The sequence below is a fragment of the Empidonax traillii genome, unplaced genomic scaffold (genome assembly GCF_003031625.1).
Source record: "Empidonax traillii isolate 1590-97213 ecotype Southwest subspecies unplaced genomic scaffold, ASM303162v1 scaffold41:size1892772, whole genome shotgun sequence".
NCBI lineage: Eukaryota > Metazoa > Chordata > Aves > Passeriformes > Tyrannidae > Empidonax > Empidonax traillii.
The window spans coordinates 107,901-124,254 of NW_020955234.1; positions in this window are offsets into that span (position 1 = coordinate 107,901).

Here is a 16,354-nt window from a genome sequence, read left to right on the forward strand (position 1 = left end):
CAAAGTCCCACCAAAACATATGGAGTTACCAGGAGTGACAAATTTGCCCTAATATGATAAAATGTGAATGAAATGCCCTTGCTTAAAAAAGATGTGTAAGAACTTGCACCTAACCATTTTAATATAAATGAAGTATATCTCACTGAGGAAATAGATAGAGGGAGGTTGTTTGCTTTAAATACAGTGAAAAGATTTCCTCTACAGATCATTTACTTTATCTTAGACAAAATATTTCCTTTTATCCAGAGATCAAGAAAATAAAGATTTTTGTGCTTGCAAACAGGTAGAGAATCAATTACATGATGCAGCGAAGGTCCCTCACTCAGCACCCTTTTTGGCGAATGAATCCACAGGAGACAGACTTTGTCCAGGGAGAACACTCTTGTAACATTATTACTCCATTTATATACAGAATAAGGGTCAGAGCTATCAAGCCAGGCCAGGTGTTACATATCTGCACACACTCCACACAGAGACTCCTGTGGCTGCCTTCAGCCACGAAAAACAATCCTGCTTCAATTGACTTTCCAGCCTGACCTTGTGATTCTTTTCACACACACACACACTAATCTGAGCTCTGGCTTGCTCAGGAGTACAATATTTTTGCTTTAGTACTATCTTCTTCTTCTTTTTCTATCATCCAGATGGCTGGCGTTGTCTTGTTTAGCTGCTCCTACTACATAATGAGCTTACAGAGCTGAAAAATTTCTTGCAGGTTTTTTGTTTTATCTTAATAAAAAACTTCATCAATTCTTGCTTCTTTCTGCTTCAGCCCTGCAATGCCAGCAGCAGCACCAGCCCTCAAGCATAAAGAAGGAAGCAAAGAAGGAATGCTGCCATATTCTTAGCTTCAGAACTGAGATGCTTTATTTGAGACACCAGCTCTTGTCCAGATGTCTAAAGGGAAAACACTGGAGGTGCATGAGCTTGGAGTCATGGTGCAAGACAGCAACAGGAAAATATCAGAGTGTATTCAAAATACTGAGCTTTTGGCCCACTGGCAGTGTGGGAAACACTCACTAAGAGTCTTCATATCAAAATATAACAGTGCCAGAGAACTCCCCAAAAATCTCTTTTATTAGTCTCCATCTCAGTCGTCTTTAATGCTTCTTCCTAGTCCTGCTAGAAAGACTTCTCCTAACCTCAAAAATCTACAGAACTTCCCATGGTTTTTGTTGGTAAGTAGCTTTAAGCTTCTGGCTCACTAAGCTCAGTGTCAGTAACTTTCCACAGGTTTCATACTAATTTCAAACTTCTCATCTTTCACTAGAACATTCTCCAGGCAGTCAGCAATAGCTGGTGAATCCTGTCATTGCTTACCTATCATCCCCTAATGTCCTCTCTCTTATCTTCCATCTGTGATGGAGAGACAGAAAAGGTTTTCACTTCTCTCAACATGTGCCATTCAATCTATTACTCATTTGCCCTGAAGGCTCTGCAGAAAGAAACTATTTACAGAATTTCTGAAGTCCCCAGTCATTCAATAACTTCTAATGTAATAATCTAAGAGGGTGGGAGAAGCAGCACTATATTCCATAGTATGGAATAAGCAAGGAAGCCCTTAAGCCTCCTGCACAGAGGATATACCAACTGAGTACATCCATACCCTGTGGAGCAGCACCACTCACAGGGCACTGGGAAGTACTCTGAGTAGAAGCTGGCACAGCAGGATTCATTGCTGAACAAGATTCAAGCTTTTATATTTTATTTTACACCAGAGAACTTCAGTTGGGGAGAAAAAAAAAGGTGGAATCAGTTTTAGTTCATCTCTTTCTTACCTTCTTGGCTTTTATTAAAAACTCATAGAAATGAAAAGTTAAATGAGATAATGGTCCTTATGATGCTGTGAAAGAAGTACACTGACTATCATGTCACAGAACAGCTTTGAATTACCTGCTGTGTAACCCCTTTGATGCAGAACTCCTGGAGGAAGACAAGGCTTTAGTGCAGTCCTCATCAGGTAATTCAAAACAGTGTTTTAAATTACTGCAAAAGCACCAGAACATCCCTCTGCAATTCTGTTTCATCCACGGTCTACAAATTTTCAAACAAGACTTCACTTAAAGTGAGCAGGTACAAATTATTAGTCATTACAGTCAAGAGTAAATGCCGAGCTCTTGTAAGTTTTCTCTGTATTTTTATCATCATTTCAATTCCCACAGCTCCAGTAAAAGAAAATTAACTGTGGAGGACTCGGGGATTCGAAGCAATGTTCTTCCAGCAATTGCTTCACAGAAATCACTGCCATGTGAATACTAAAAACATAGTAAACCTTTTAATTTACTTTTGTTCTTGGTAGTACATGACAATGAACCGTGGAACTTATGGAGGTTAATTTCCTGTCCATCTCCTCTGGATTCCCTGGTGTTTTAATATTACTGTTCAACTCATGATGCACCCCCTCTGCCATTATGGACACTAAATTCATCAACTGTGCTCTGTTCAGATATGCAGTTTCATAAAACTTTAAGCAACTCGGCCTTTCTTTTGATTTTCATTAAAAACATTTAACACTGGTGGTGGAGAGGTGAAGAGGAAGGAGAAGAACAAGACAAAGTGTGCGCAACAAAAGCTTCAATTTCCTAAGAAACCAGACAAAAACTGCCAGAATGAAAAAAAAGGAGCAATCAGAAATACTCCAGGCAATCACTAGATGGAGCTACTAAGAGGAAATACAGAACTGTAGAATAATTTAAGTTGGAAAAGACCTTTAAGATCGGGTCCAACCACTGACTCAGCACTGCCGACTGCGCCACTCAACCGTGTCCCCAAGCGCCACATCCACACGTCTTTTAAATCCCTCCAGGGACGGTGACTCATATGTGCCATGAAGGAACTTTAAAATCCCTGGAGCTGTCAGCCACATGGAAAAGCCTCCCCATCCCATTTGTAACTGCACGGGCCACTTCTCCTCCCACGCAAACATTCCAGTCTCACAGAACCCGGTGCAAGCGCTGATATGCCAAAGGGACTGCCCTTTGCTGTTGCTGAGTTTCTTTCAATCCAAACTGGCACCTGAAGGGCAAAAGCCAGCGAGTGCTCTGTGGAAGGAGATCCAGGGAGCTCCCACGGCACTGAACCTCACTAATAGGGCACTTCTGCCAGCGTGCCTCATGATCCCGGCTTGAGCCTTCGTTTCATGCAGCCTCCTGATGATTTCTGCTTCCCCACAAGTTCAGGAGCTTGCGTTTCATAAGGACTGTTCTTCCAACCCTGACAGTTCTTATAAACGAGGATACTACTTCCTTAATAGTGCAACAATTCCTCACTTCAAGGATAACTCCAAACTGTATTGAAAAGAGCAGGTACAGCACCATAACATTTCTGAAGACAGAACCAAATCTCACTTCACCATCACATATCACTGCCAAATCACGCAGTTCTGTAACCAAAGTGTTGTCCATGCTGCTGTGTGCCACGAGCTAGAATCCAGGCAGCTCTGAGCAGGATGGCAATTTAGCATTTTGCCAGTGAACAGGATCCCAACACCCAATCTCAGTGCAGCAGTTTTCTGCAGTGGGTCAGTGCACTCTGTGCTATCTCAGTCCTCTCCATCTGGCAATGAATTTGAGTTGGAAAATTAAAACTCCACTGTAATGCTAAAGATCTGTCTCCCTCCCTCCCCTCAAGTGCTTCATTCTCAGGGGAATAACATTAGCATTTATGGAAGTAAATGCCTCAGGGTTTTGCTAATGTGCTAATGAGCTAGAGCCTTCCACCTTCAGATCACAAGCATGAATCATATTCAGCTCAAAGGTAAAAATACTGTTTCTAGCAGGAATTTGATATTGAGTTCTAGTTGCAGCTCCTCCATCACAATTTCATCTTTATGCTTTCTGTATAGTTGTATTTTGCAAGTCAGACAGGGCTTGGAGCTCAGCAGAACCTTCTGCCAAGGACCACCAATCACAGCAAGATTCAAAATCATTTTGATACAGATCTTCAGAACAGAATATCAGACTTAAAGAAGAGAAAAATAGAAATAATTTTAAAAAATATAATATAGGTTCTACAGGCTGGAATTCACAGGATTGACCAAAATACTGAGTTTTTTTCATCAAAGATCTACAGAAAGCAAAATCTGTATAAATGTCAGCTGCTTTAGACCCCTTTTAACACTAAAGATTCCACTGTGGCCACATAATATCATTTAAACTATCAGTTTCGCTTACACACAGCCAACAGTTATAAATGAGATAAATTTTTAGAGAGAAGTCATAAAAAATGTGCAAAAAATGTACTTCGGAAAAAAAAATAAGAGGAAGCAGGGGCTTCAATCCCAGTATTTGCAACCCCCTACTGTGCTTGTGCCCTTTTTTTCCTCCCAATTTGAAATCACAGCATCACTCCCCTGTCCTTGCTCCGTCACGGCAGAGGTTCCTGTCTTCCACAGGAGGGAGCTTTTCTCTTGCAAAGATGACACTCTCGCAGTTCTCAATTTGGAAATGTGTAGGAGCTCTAAACATTCTGGAGTGCCCCACGCCTGACAGCTTCCACACAGGATTAGCAAAAAAGATTCAGAAAATGAAGGGGGGGAAAAAAAATAAAAAAATAAGCCCCGAAAACCAAAGATCAAACTTTTATAAGCTAAACCATTCTCAGACCCTTGTGATACGTTATGCTATTACTCCTTCCCACCCTCAATACAGTTCTTTATATAGCAGAAAAACCTGTGCATGTCAAGTCCAACACCGTTTATGTCCAGACATATCTGATGTATATAAATGCCACTTAGGTGGCTGAACGTATCAGCTATCCAAATAGTATTGGAAGAGGAAAAATAAATCACTGTAATTCAAAGAATTTTTCATCTTGAGATGAATTCTGGCCTAAAAACTGAAAGAAACAAGTTTGAAAATACATTTGGAATACAAATTTGGAAATATATTTTAAATAACACAAATAATACCAATCCTCTCTCTGGACAACGACTGATTAATTCAGCAAGTGACAGTCAGCTTTTACCAGCTTACTTCCATCATTCAGAATTCTGTACCATGCTTGATCTGCAGCTCTCAGCTGCAATTTCCATCAAGGTAGCACTGTGCTCCCATCAGGCTTCCCAGCTGCTACTTCCACTACTGTTTCCTTAGCAAAAATATCACAAAATGCAGAGGTGACAAGCCAAGTGGGAGTGATGCCTAAACTGTGCTGTTCTCACCATCTAATAGCTGGAGAATTTCATATTCCCTGCTGTCTAAGTTTAGTCCAATGGGTATATCCTCCTCCTCATGTGTACAGCTAATTCCCAACACCATCAACAGTGGGAATAACACAGGCACACAAAGGGGACGAGCAGCCCTTGAGGCCTGTTGTAGTAGTGATTTCAACATATCAGGGTAAACATATTTTTCATGTGACAGGTAATAAGCCTGGGCTCCAGTTTTTGTGCCTGAGACTGTGCTGTGGGTTTGCACACTCAGAGCACTAGAGATACCCTACTCCCAGCTTGATGGGATCTTCCAGAAACAGTTCTGCCCTGAATAACTAACTGCTAGAGACACAGATCTAATCACAGATCAAAGCCCTGTGGAACAAAATGGGGTAGAAGGGATTCAGCAAAATTAATCTTCTACTCCAGTGGTCTTACATGCTGCTCAGAACTCTTTCCTCCACCTCCATAAGTGACAAAGAATACTGCAAGTCTTCCCTGTCTTCAATCCTTGTTATGGTTTCAAAGCCAACTATGGTATAATCATGCAGGCTGTTTTGCCTTGCACATAATTAACACTAATAAAGACAGATTCAGCTGCAGGCCGTGATCAGCTCCACAGAAGGCTAAATGTTAAGTAAGAAAAGCCAGCTCTGATGTGATAACTCTCCTAAATTTTTTCTAATCAAAGCCTTATCTAACACATCTGCAATCTGCAGAGCACATCAGATCACACTCTATGCTCAGGGCAATTTTTCGGAACAAACTGTTCCTTCCCACAGGTAATTAACCCTGCAAAATTATCATGCTATATGGTAAATGTAAACTGCTGAAAAAAATATTAATAATGAAACAAAACAGATAGCATAGTTTGAAAAAGGACTGCAAGTCCCAATACAAGCAAAGGCAGCCAGAGAGTTTTGTTTGTATAACACTTAATAAGTCCCAGAGGGAAAAGGCACAGCTGTGCAAAGCCACCTCAGTTGTCCCTTTTTTTTTTGTCATAATTACATCTGTTGCTGACATTTCATACAACGAGCTGTCCAGAGAGTCTCTTCAAAGTTCAGAGTGAGTATTGATAAAGCTTGAACATAGTAAGCAGGTTAAAAAGCACCCTCAGTGATATATTTTGGAGGGTAGCTGAGATCACCTTGGAAGGTTAAATCTCCTTAGGTCAAATAGAAATCTTTACAGAGTTACAGTGCTCATTTGACTTATTGTGAGTGCAAGGACTTAAAGTGAACTTGACATAAATTTTCCCGGTAGGACTTGTGGCTTACAATGACAGCACATCGATATTTACACTCATTCTATGACTTCTATTTCTTAGAGTAGGGTTTTGGGGTGGTTTTTTTTTGCTACATTTGAGAAGAAATTTTGGACTTTCTGAAGATTCTGAAAAGAATTATTCTCTTAAAACTTGAAACCGCAGCTGAGGAATACAAAATGCTGGAGTCAATTTTGCTCTGAGATAAAAAGGCAAAGGACAGAGTATAAGGTAGGTAATTACAAGAGTTACTTGGTTTCACTCTGGTTCCAATAATAACTCATAAACTGATCCACAACGTTTTAATCAAAGCTAGATACCTAGATATATAGCTTTAATTTCAGAGTAGCTAAGCATCTACCTGCTTTACTTGACTTCAAAGAAAAAAAGAACATAAGAATCCCTGTAAGAAACAGAAAAATCTCAGACCACTCTGAAAAAGGAACAATTGCCCCTGGTTATTTCAAACATTTCCTAATATTAAAGATCATTCAAAAATTACCTTTCAAAAAAAAAAAGACCGGCAAAACACAAACCTTACAAAAAACTTTCCATTTTCAAGCTTGTTTAGCAGAAATTAAATATATAGAGACAAAGAATTAACTGGAAGTTTGGGACGTTTAATTATTTTGATGTAGTAGCTGCAAATTTTGTAACAGAGATTTTCTGCAAAAACCTGCTTTAGTCCAAAGAACTCTGTAAGTAGCATTTCACAACTAAGACTGTATATAACTAAGTAACATTATAAACTACTTGCCTCTGTATCATGACTGTAAAATTAACACGGGGAGCAGACATAAGACTCATAAACATCGAGTATGTTTTTTTTTTTTCATTCAAGATATTACTTTCTAACAAGATGAGGGGTTAAAATAATCATTTGCCTCTCTAAGGTTCTATTGGCTCAACTCTTTCACTTACTCCAAATTAGCAAAAATAAATGGCAGGGTACAATCCTTCCTAAGTTACATATCTACTTAATCCTGAACATGAATGAGTACCAGGTCTTTTATCCCAATATGGTTCCTTTTCGTGCTGCTCTGGCATGGGAGGTGAACCAGGATTTTAACTCAAGAGAAAGGGGTGTGACTGGGGAGTCAAACCACAGTCCCCAGAGGGCATGACGTAACTCCTGCCTGGCAAAGGAAGCCCAAGGAGCAAGCACAGAAAAACAGAAGTGTTATCAGGACTCTTCTGCTTCGATTAGATTGGTGTTTGAGGGTGGAACCTGAACTTGGGCAGCTACAGCGCCTCCAGCTCAGGAGTGAAGTCAATACATTGATTTGGAAGCTCACTTTAATGGGATATGAAATACTCACATGATCCCTGGACATCATTACAATGTGCATTAAGCTTTACAGAAGTCATTCAATGATTTTTAAAAGTTTTACAGTCCAGAATGGCTATATTTAAGGTATTTGACCCCTCTGGTAAAAGAGAGCAGTTGCAGCATTCTGTGTGATGCGATGCCATTTCTGAGTAATTTGCATCTGTGAAATAGTAATGGACACAAAAGTGTCCTTACTTTCCACACTTTGAATATGGCAAATCAGAGCAGGAGACTGCAAAAGTGCCTGCATTTCTGGAATTTGGGAGTAAAGTTAAGCCTGGAAGAAGGGAGTGGGAGGAGAAGGTGTTTTAAGATTTGAGTTTTGTTTCTCATTATCCTGCTCTGATTTAATTGGTAATAAATTAAAATGATTTCCCCAAGTCAAGTCTGTTTTGCTCCTGACTAACTGGTGAGTGATCTCTCCCTGCCCTTAGCTAGACACATAAGCCTTTGGTTATATTTTCTCTCTTGTGTCCAGATGAAGAGGGGAGTGATAGAGCAGGTGGCATCCAGCCAGGGTAAACCCACCACGATAAATATTGGAATTATTCCAAATTGCTTTTAGTCCTGTCTATAAAAAGAAATAATACTAAAACAACAATAGATCAGCAAAAATAATTGACAGTAGAGAAAAAAAAAGGCTGAGTCCAGGTGTGATAGAAAGGTTTCAGACTCCATCCAGGTTCACTGGGATTTGAGAGCACACAAATCTGAGTCAGGCCAAAACTCATGATATCTCCAATTCTGACACTGTTCTGTGAGGTTTTGCACATTTATTTACAACACACCATAAAGTTAGTATGGGTCATGTCCCCAGGTACCAGTTGCCTCAACTTTTCAGGAACTGAAAACTGAGGGGGGAAAAAAAAAATTGTTCATAATACCAGAAATAAAGTAGTTTAGTTTCCTGAATTTGATTGTCTGATCTTTAAAAGTTGAGACCTTCAGGTGAAGCTTTTATACAAGTGGGGTAATAATGTGTTGATGCTCAATGGATTTTTGGTGTTTAACTAAAGTTAGGTTTATATCTCTCTCCTTATGTAAGGATAATAGAAAAATCCTTCTCCTCTGCTCTGTGGCCTATTTTCACACAGGGAACTTGGTATTTTGGAGAATTTTGCTTGTCAAACACATCTGATCATCACTGCATACACCTTGTTCCTTAAAGCTAAAATAGGCTTGTCAAAATGTCAGTGGCAGTCATACTCCTTCTCCTGGCCATGTTTTTTGTTGTTGTTTTTGGGGGCTTTTTTTTAAGCTAAAAGAATTACTGGCATTCACACCAGCAAAGATGCATCTACCTACAAGATTTTAAACCAAAAAAAGGGGCATGTGGGTGTGGATGTCTAATCCTGAATAGTTACAGTCGTAATGGAAGCCCCATTGGATCTCACTTGTAGAACACCTTAACCCTCATGTGGGAGGGCCACATTTAGCCTTTGCAGCCCTTCCCTGGGAGAGAAACAGGAACTCAGATGTTCCAACAGCATTCTTTTCATCAGCAGTGCCAGAAATTTCACGTGCACGGGGTTTTTGGGAGGCTATCAGGTCACTTGGCCTGGCTAATGGATGAAACACTTTCACCGTACTAACACCACAATGGAGAGCTGCAGATTCCAATTTTCTTACATCTATGCCCTTTTTTAAACAGCGCTCAGAACACTCATAAGATGTTTTTATTAGAGCTGGAGTCAAGAACACATCAGCTATAATGAAACAGTACAATTTAACTGCTGCCAACAGCATTCTGCTTCAGTGTACTGTCAGTTTGAGCTTCTGCCCAACATCCACTTGCTCTCCACTCCCACAGAGCGACACTAAGCTGCTTCACAAAGAGTCCTGAAGTTTATTTTGCTTTTACTGCAACTCTTCACCATGCAGCTGCGCAGTAGTAAACATGACCTTAACATCGAGTGGGAGTTTGGCAACAACTTGATTGCAAATGTAATCTGCAACAGCCACAGAAGGTAACCAAGCCAAAAAGCAGAGCTACAGCTCTTAAAAACTCAGACTATAAATGGCTATACGAGATCACACTGCAGTTTGCTGGTGTGATTAACTGTAGTGCTGTGCTACACCTGCAAATCATTTCTCTGTTTGCAAACACTGCAGAAATAATGCAGATGCCTCAGCACCTGACTGTCTTCAAAGCTGGTAACAGCATAGGAAGAGTAATAAATCAGTGGTACCCTTTGAAACTTGCATTGTTAAACAAGAGTGCAAGTCTCTGTGGGATCACGACCTTGGATGGTGAAGTGATGACCTAAAGCGTGCTGGAAAATAAAATAGCACTGTAATTTTAAAGGTTCAAAATGATGGCCTGGTTAATGTAGCAGATAAAAAGCAAAAGCCCTCATCAAGTTTTTCTGATGTTTTAAAATCTGAGTTTCTAAAGCTTTGTAGTTATAAAACACATGCTATTGCAATGTTTTATAAGACAGAGGGAGCATCTGAAAAAGGAATACATCTGAGATTTACTTACAAATAGGCTACAGAAATAGCTAGTACTAACCTTGCTGCCATTAAAATGCAAGCTGAATTAAAAAGAAGAGGCTTTTCTGACAGTAATTGTCTAAATACAGATAAAAATAAGATAAAACTGAAAACAAAGAGATGCAGTAAGTTAATTGTGACAGAGCCTCTGAAGTGAACATTCTCATTAAATTCTGTGGCCAGTTTTCAGAGATCAGCGTATGAGAAGAGACATCGAATTTCAATTGCATCAATTGCATTTTCTTTTCTCAGAACAGCACCAAGTAGATAGACTTGGCTCAGGAATATACTTCCAAAGTCACAAAAAACACTTCAAAATTAATATGGGTTAGATCATTTCCTCACTTCAACTGGCTTAACTCCCAACTCAGTACCTGTTTTTCAACAATTTCAGCTACAGCACAGTCAGGCCCTAAACAAGTGGCTTCTGCAGCAGCTTTGTAATCAGCTTAATTTGTAGCTGTCTCTTCCCCACACTCATCACAGTCACAGATTCCTGACTCTCCCCAGTGCCTCACTGGGGCTCATGCAATCACGTGCTCAGGCAGATCAGAGGGATGATTTGGTGAACACTAATTTTCAGGAGGTTAATTTTCAGTCACTCCCAGGTTTCCGCCACGCTCGCAGCCGCAGGAATATAAATAGTGGCACAAGGTCAAAAAGGTGTAGCTGGGACTGGCTGTGCCTCAACCAAATGTGAAACTGCATTTTCTTACAGAAGTTCAGGCCTTGGCTCACTACAGCATTTTCAATCCTGCTCAGCAAAGCACATCGACTTGAGGCCTCAGTTACTATGGTGATGAGCATGGAATAAATGTTTATATATAATTAGATAAATTCTCCCTTCAAGGAAGCAGTTGTCCTTCTCACAGGCAGCTACTCATATTTTTTTAACTAAGTGGATGTAAAAAAAGTATTAAAATTTTAAAGCTTAAGAATCACTGTTATTCATCCACAAGTTAATGATAATTTACATCTATAGCAAGAATTTTATGAAGCACATGAAAAATTAGTCAATGAGAAAGCCATCTCTTCTGAAAACTAAACAGTAAATGCCCTAGAAATGAAGCTAATCCTTGGTTTTATATATTTCAGGGTTTCGCTTAAGAAAAACAGGAATGATTAATAGAATTATCTTGTTGTTTAACAAAGCTTAAGAAATATTTATTGAATAAAAAATGAATGTATGAGTCCTTTTCTTCTATGCAATCACTAAACTAAATCAACCCTACTCATAAAATAAGCAGTAATGCTTGTAAGATATAAGCAGTATTTCCTACCTCTAAGCTTCCTGTAAAAGCAATATGCTGACATAAACAGGTTAATTTAGTCAAAATGCTTAGTTCATAAACTCATGATTAGCTTACTTCCTTCTTCAAAAGATTATGAATCAGCAATTACTGTAGAACCATCTGCCACAAAGATGAATATTCTTCTCAGAGTTTTGGGGAACCCTTTGCCAAAACACTTACACATAACTTGGGCTTTTTTTTTTTTAATTAAGAAAATCAAGTCCTATAATGCGAGAACTAGTCGTATTCCTTAGGATCTAAAATTGCTTTAAATTTACGGAATACTAAATTCAGAGAAGACAAGATGATTTTTTAGGATCCATAACTATAAAAACTAATGACAAAACTTAACCAAAGACTAAATTCTTCCCTGAAGAGGAAGAAACCATTGCCAAAATGCAGCAGAAATACTGCCAGCTGATGAGCTGCCTCATTCTTCCCACTATGATGCCATCTGTTTCCAGCTCTTCCCTATCCACATGCACTACACTCCTTCCAATTCTCAGCCTGACCCAGATCCAGTCCTGGTCTCAAGTCTGATAATGAAATCCAGCTTTACCCACCCTGTGTGCGTGTCAGTAACTACACTGGTGGTTGAGGTGGTGCTTTGGTGACAGAAGGAATGTCAAGAGGCTGCTACTCACAGACACCCTTTCCTTTCAATGAATTATTTTCCCCCTTCTCCACAGTCTGCCAACATGAGTATTCTCTGCCCAGCCCAACTGCTGGAGTAATTAACTTCAGAGAAACTTCAGCTTCATGAAGTGTTTAAGCTAAGGGGGATAATATTTTAAGAACTGAGTTAGGAAGCAGCCACATGCAGGTTCATGCAAGTAGATCATATGGGGGAAACCTCCAGTAAGAAGGGCAAAACTGATAGTATATTCTCTTTTCCTGCAGCATGGCAGGAGCCAATGTACACACCTGGTATCCACCCACACACTATAACCTAATGGTAAGGAATAGTGAGATCTTAAACCCTAATAAAATCACTGAGTAACATTTAATTATCCTTTACATTTAGGCTGGAAGTCCCTGCAAGGAAAAGATTTTTCTTCAGTGCCCTGCACTTGTTGATGCACAAGAGATAAAAGGAAGATGTGAAGCTGATCATGAAGAAGCAGAGTGTAATTTTGACTTGCTCTAAGAATAGGCCAAACGCCTTCCTCCAGTTCGCATGAAAATTTATTACTGAAGACAATGCAGGTGTTTGAGGGAAGAAACTCAGCTTAGAATCTGAATATCTCATCAGGAACCATCCAAATTTAAAGCACGCTTTCTCAAACACCAAGGTTTGCAGCTTTAGCATATTCTGTCAAAGGAATTCCAAGTGACAAACAGTTACAGACTTACAGAAGTGATCTTTGTTTCAATTGAATATTTAGCCATAGCTGTAGAAAGCAGTGTGTTATTGTAAAAGGCACTAACTAGATAATTAGGTCAAACTAAATGTCCTGTTATCCTTAGAAACCATGTGTTACTATTAATTCACAAAGCATTCATTTACATTTACAAGATAATCCATAGCAAGGGACCAGATAGCTCCAAACACAGAGAGTGAGCTCTCAGTTGTGCTGAGAGCCAGATAAATTGCTTATGGTACAACTAAGTAAGTTCAAAATGGATTTTCTTGTATTTTGAGTTATTTTCCAGCTTTTATAGTACATGGTCTCTCTTTCTAGTTTTCCTTTAAACATGAACATTAAAGAGTTTAACTGAGTATCTGTGCTGGATTCACCTTGAATTTGGACTGTAGCACCAAAACAAAGAAAATATGAAGCTTTTATGATCTGTCTCACTCCTAAGACTTGAGATTTTCTTAGTGAGCTATCCTGCTTGTCTTCTCTATGCAGATTTTTGCAGATACAAAATTTCACCTAGCACTGCTGATATTATATTTTGAAACTTTTATAAGTCAGGAAGAATCCTTCTTTTTTTCTTCTGTTTTTCCTCTACAAGAAAGTATTTAGGCTGGACATCAGTGTTTAATTTACCACATTTTAACATCATGTACTTTTTAGTAAGTAGTTACAGATCATGTTATGTAAATCTCAATGTACATATAAATACATTACATATTTGTATGAGAATTTCTGATTCTCATACGAATTGCCTCTCAAAGTGGACATTTCAGAAGAGGCCTTAAAGTTTACACGTCCACCTGAGATACCTGGTGTGCAAAGTCACGTAGCAAGTGAATGACCAATGTGGTGTTAAAAATCCTCTACTTAAACTCAAGTCGTGTAAACAGAGCATTAATGGAGGTGTTCCCAAAGTGACATCCAGAAAAGTGTGCATAACAGAAAACTTGCCTTAGATGTTAGGGTTATCACTTATCCACCTCACTGATGTTTAAGGGATTGATTTGTTCATAGCTGTAGCAAAGAATCACTGTGGTCCTGATGCAGATTTGGCATCCCCGGCTCCACGGGAACCTTAGCACACAAATGCTTAGTGATCCCATAAAACAGAACAGAAGCAACAGGGTGTAAGATAACAATGTCTGGACCTGTTCAATGTCTGGTCTTCATCACCCCAGCAGCAGGCAGGAGCACATTACTACAGGTGAGGACACATTTGCCCAAGGTGTGGTTCCTGAACGTGACCACACACCACAGGGGGACATTAAGGATGCAGGAGAGCCTATAAGTTGGCACTAAAGGAATGGGCAAGAGGGACTGCCCACAGCAACAGCTTTCCACTGGTCTGCTCAGGGATTCAGCATGCTTCCAGCTCAGCCTCAGAGAAACTAGACAATCCCTGGGAAACTTTTTATATCTTAACTGGAAGTTATCTGCAGAGTTACCTCAACCCAAACACTCTCAAAATATAATTATCCCAACTGTCAGGAGATACATAGGAGAAGACTCAAAGCTGGCTAATCATGAATGGAGATCTTAAGCAAACACTTAAACTGGCTACTGTGATGCCAAGAACTGAGTATTTTAAGCTTTCATCATGTTCTACAGTACAGATCTACAGATGTATGGATTCAGTAAGAATGAACACCCATGTGTTCTAAAGAAGATAAACAATCATCTTCAATGACAGCAGAAAAATGTTACTAAAATACCAGTAAACAAAAGGAGTTACACTGTGAGGTGAGTTCTTTCTCAATGATTGTACAAATCAGACATGTAATTGAACACTGTACAAACAAGATAAATTACAATACTGTAACTACAGGTTTAAGAAGTTCTTTTTTCCTGGTATTGTTTTTTTCTTTATATTCTTATACACATTTCTCTCCACATTAACGTGAATTAAAAGATGGTATAGTCACTGGTTAAGCTGTATTTCACTTCACTTTAAGAACTCCCAAGAATGTACCGCTTTATCCACAGATCCCGGAGTGCTTTAGAAGATTCCAGCCCTGACTGCCTCAGTGATGGATGGTTTTTATCTTAGTACCACAAGCTTTACTGGCTTTAGACATTCTCTGCTCTTTTTTAACACCTTCAGGGGCCTTGAACAGGTAGCAGCACTTCCTCTTTAAAAAAGTCCATTTCCAGGGTCATTGAGACTTTGCAGGATCTGGAAGGCTCTGAAAGCAGCTCAGCTCAGATCGGGGGAAGTATTTTGCTTTGTTTTGTTTTTAAAACACTGCTTACTCCATACAGCTATTTCAAAGGCTCTTACCTCCCAGGGTTTGCAGGAGCTTTAGGCTACATCCAAAGGCTTTTGAGTGTTGAAAACCAGGTTATACTTAAAACTATTTCCCTAGAGAATTAATCTAAAATATGCTCTATTTATTGCACTCAGAACAGAGTGCTTAAAAAAAACCCTAGGAGCCCACACAAGAAGGGCTGCAGGTTGTTAATCGTGAAAGGTAGATCTCCATTTATGTGTGTGAGAAAAAGAGGCAGCCTCCATACACACCAGACAAATTCTTACTGTATAAGTGAGATCTCACTGTGCTACTGATACAGACTGACCTGGTCAGCAGAGGGAGATTGAGTTTCACTACCAAGAGGATTACAGCCGTGCTCCTCCTTCACCCTAACAGCATCCCTTCTCTCTTCCCTGACCCTAAGCCATATCCAGTAATAACTAACGGCCACTGCATTTGATCAGGAGAAAACTGGGTATGTATTCCCTGCTGCTGGGGCATTCATTAGTCCCTTCCATCCCAGGGTATGATTACAGGATGCAGACACAGGGAATGAAGGCTTTCAGTTGCTTGCTCCTGAGGTCTTGCTCAAAGTATTGCTAGAGCTGGAGAGGCTGTGTACAGCAAGGCAAGAGAGTATTTATTGATGACCCATGTTTATTCTCTGCTAGGTATGTCAAAATTGAGAAGTAGCCTTCTACCTCACTATGCCACGAGGGTGTTTCTCAGCAGGGTTTCTGTTTGCAAGAGGGACAGAACATAAACATTTCCCAGACACATCCTACACTTTTAGCTCTGGGAAGGTGGCAAAATACTCCTGTGTGCACAACCCAGCCAGAAAACTGCAAATTACATTGACCAAAAAGCCACTACAGCTTTGTTTATTCTAGTCCAAAATTGGCATGAGCTATAACAGGAAAGAGACACTGACTGCAACTCCACTAAGAAGGTTTGCCAGAATGGCAGTGTTGTCTCATCCGCAGGCTGCTGTTACGTTGGGAATAGTGGGTCCCAGTGGAACTGTATACACCTCAGTAAATATTTGTCAGTTTTAACCCATGAAGTTGTAGCATTAGTAACAGGCTTATCACAACATTAAAAACATTTCCATATTGTTTTTAATACCAAGATTTGCCTGCATTACAGAGCTTTCACACTACTGTGAGGCACAGATGTGTACCTCAAGTTCCTGGGCATTAATTTTCCACTA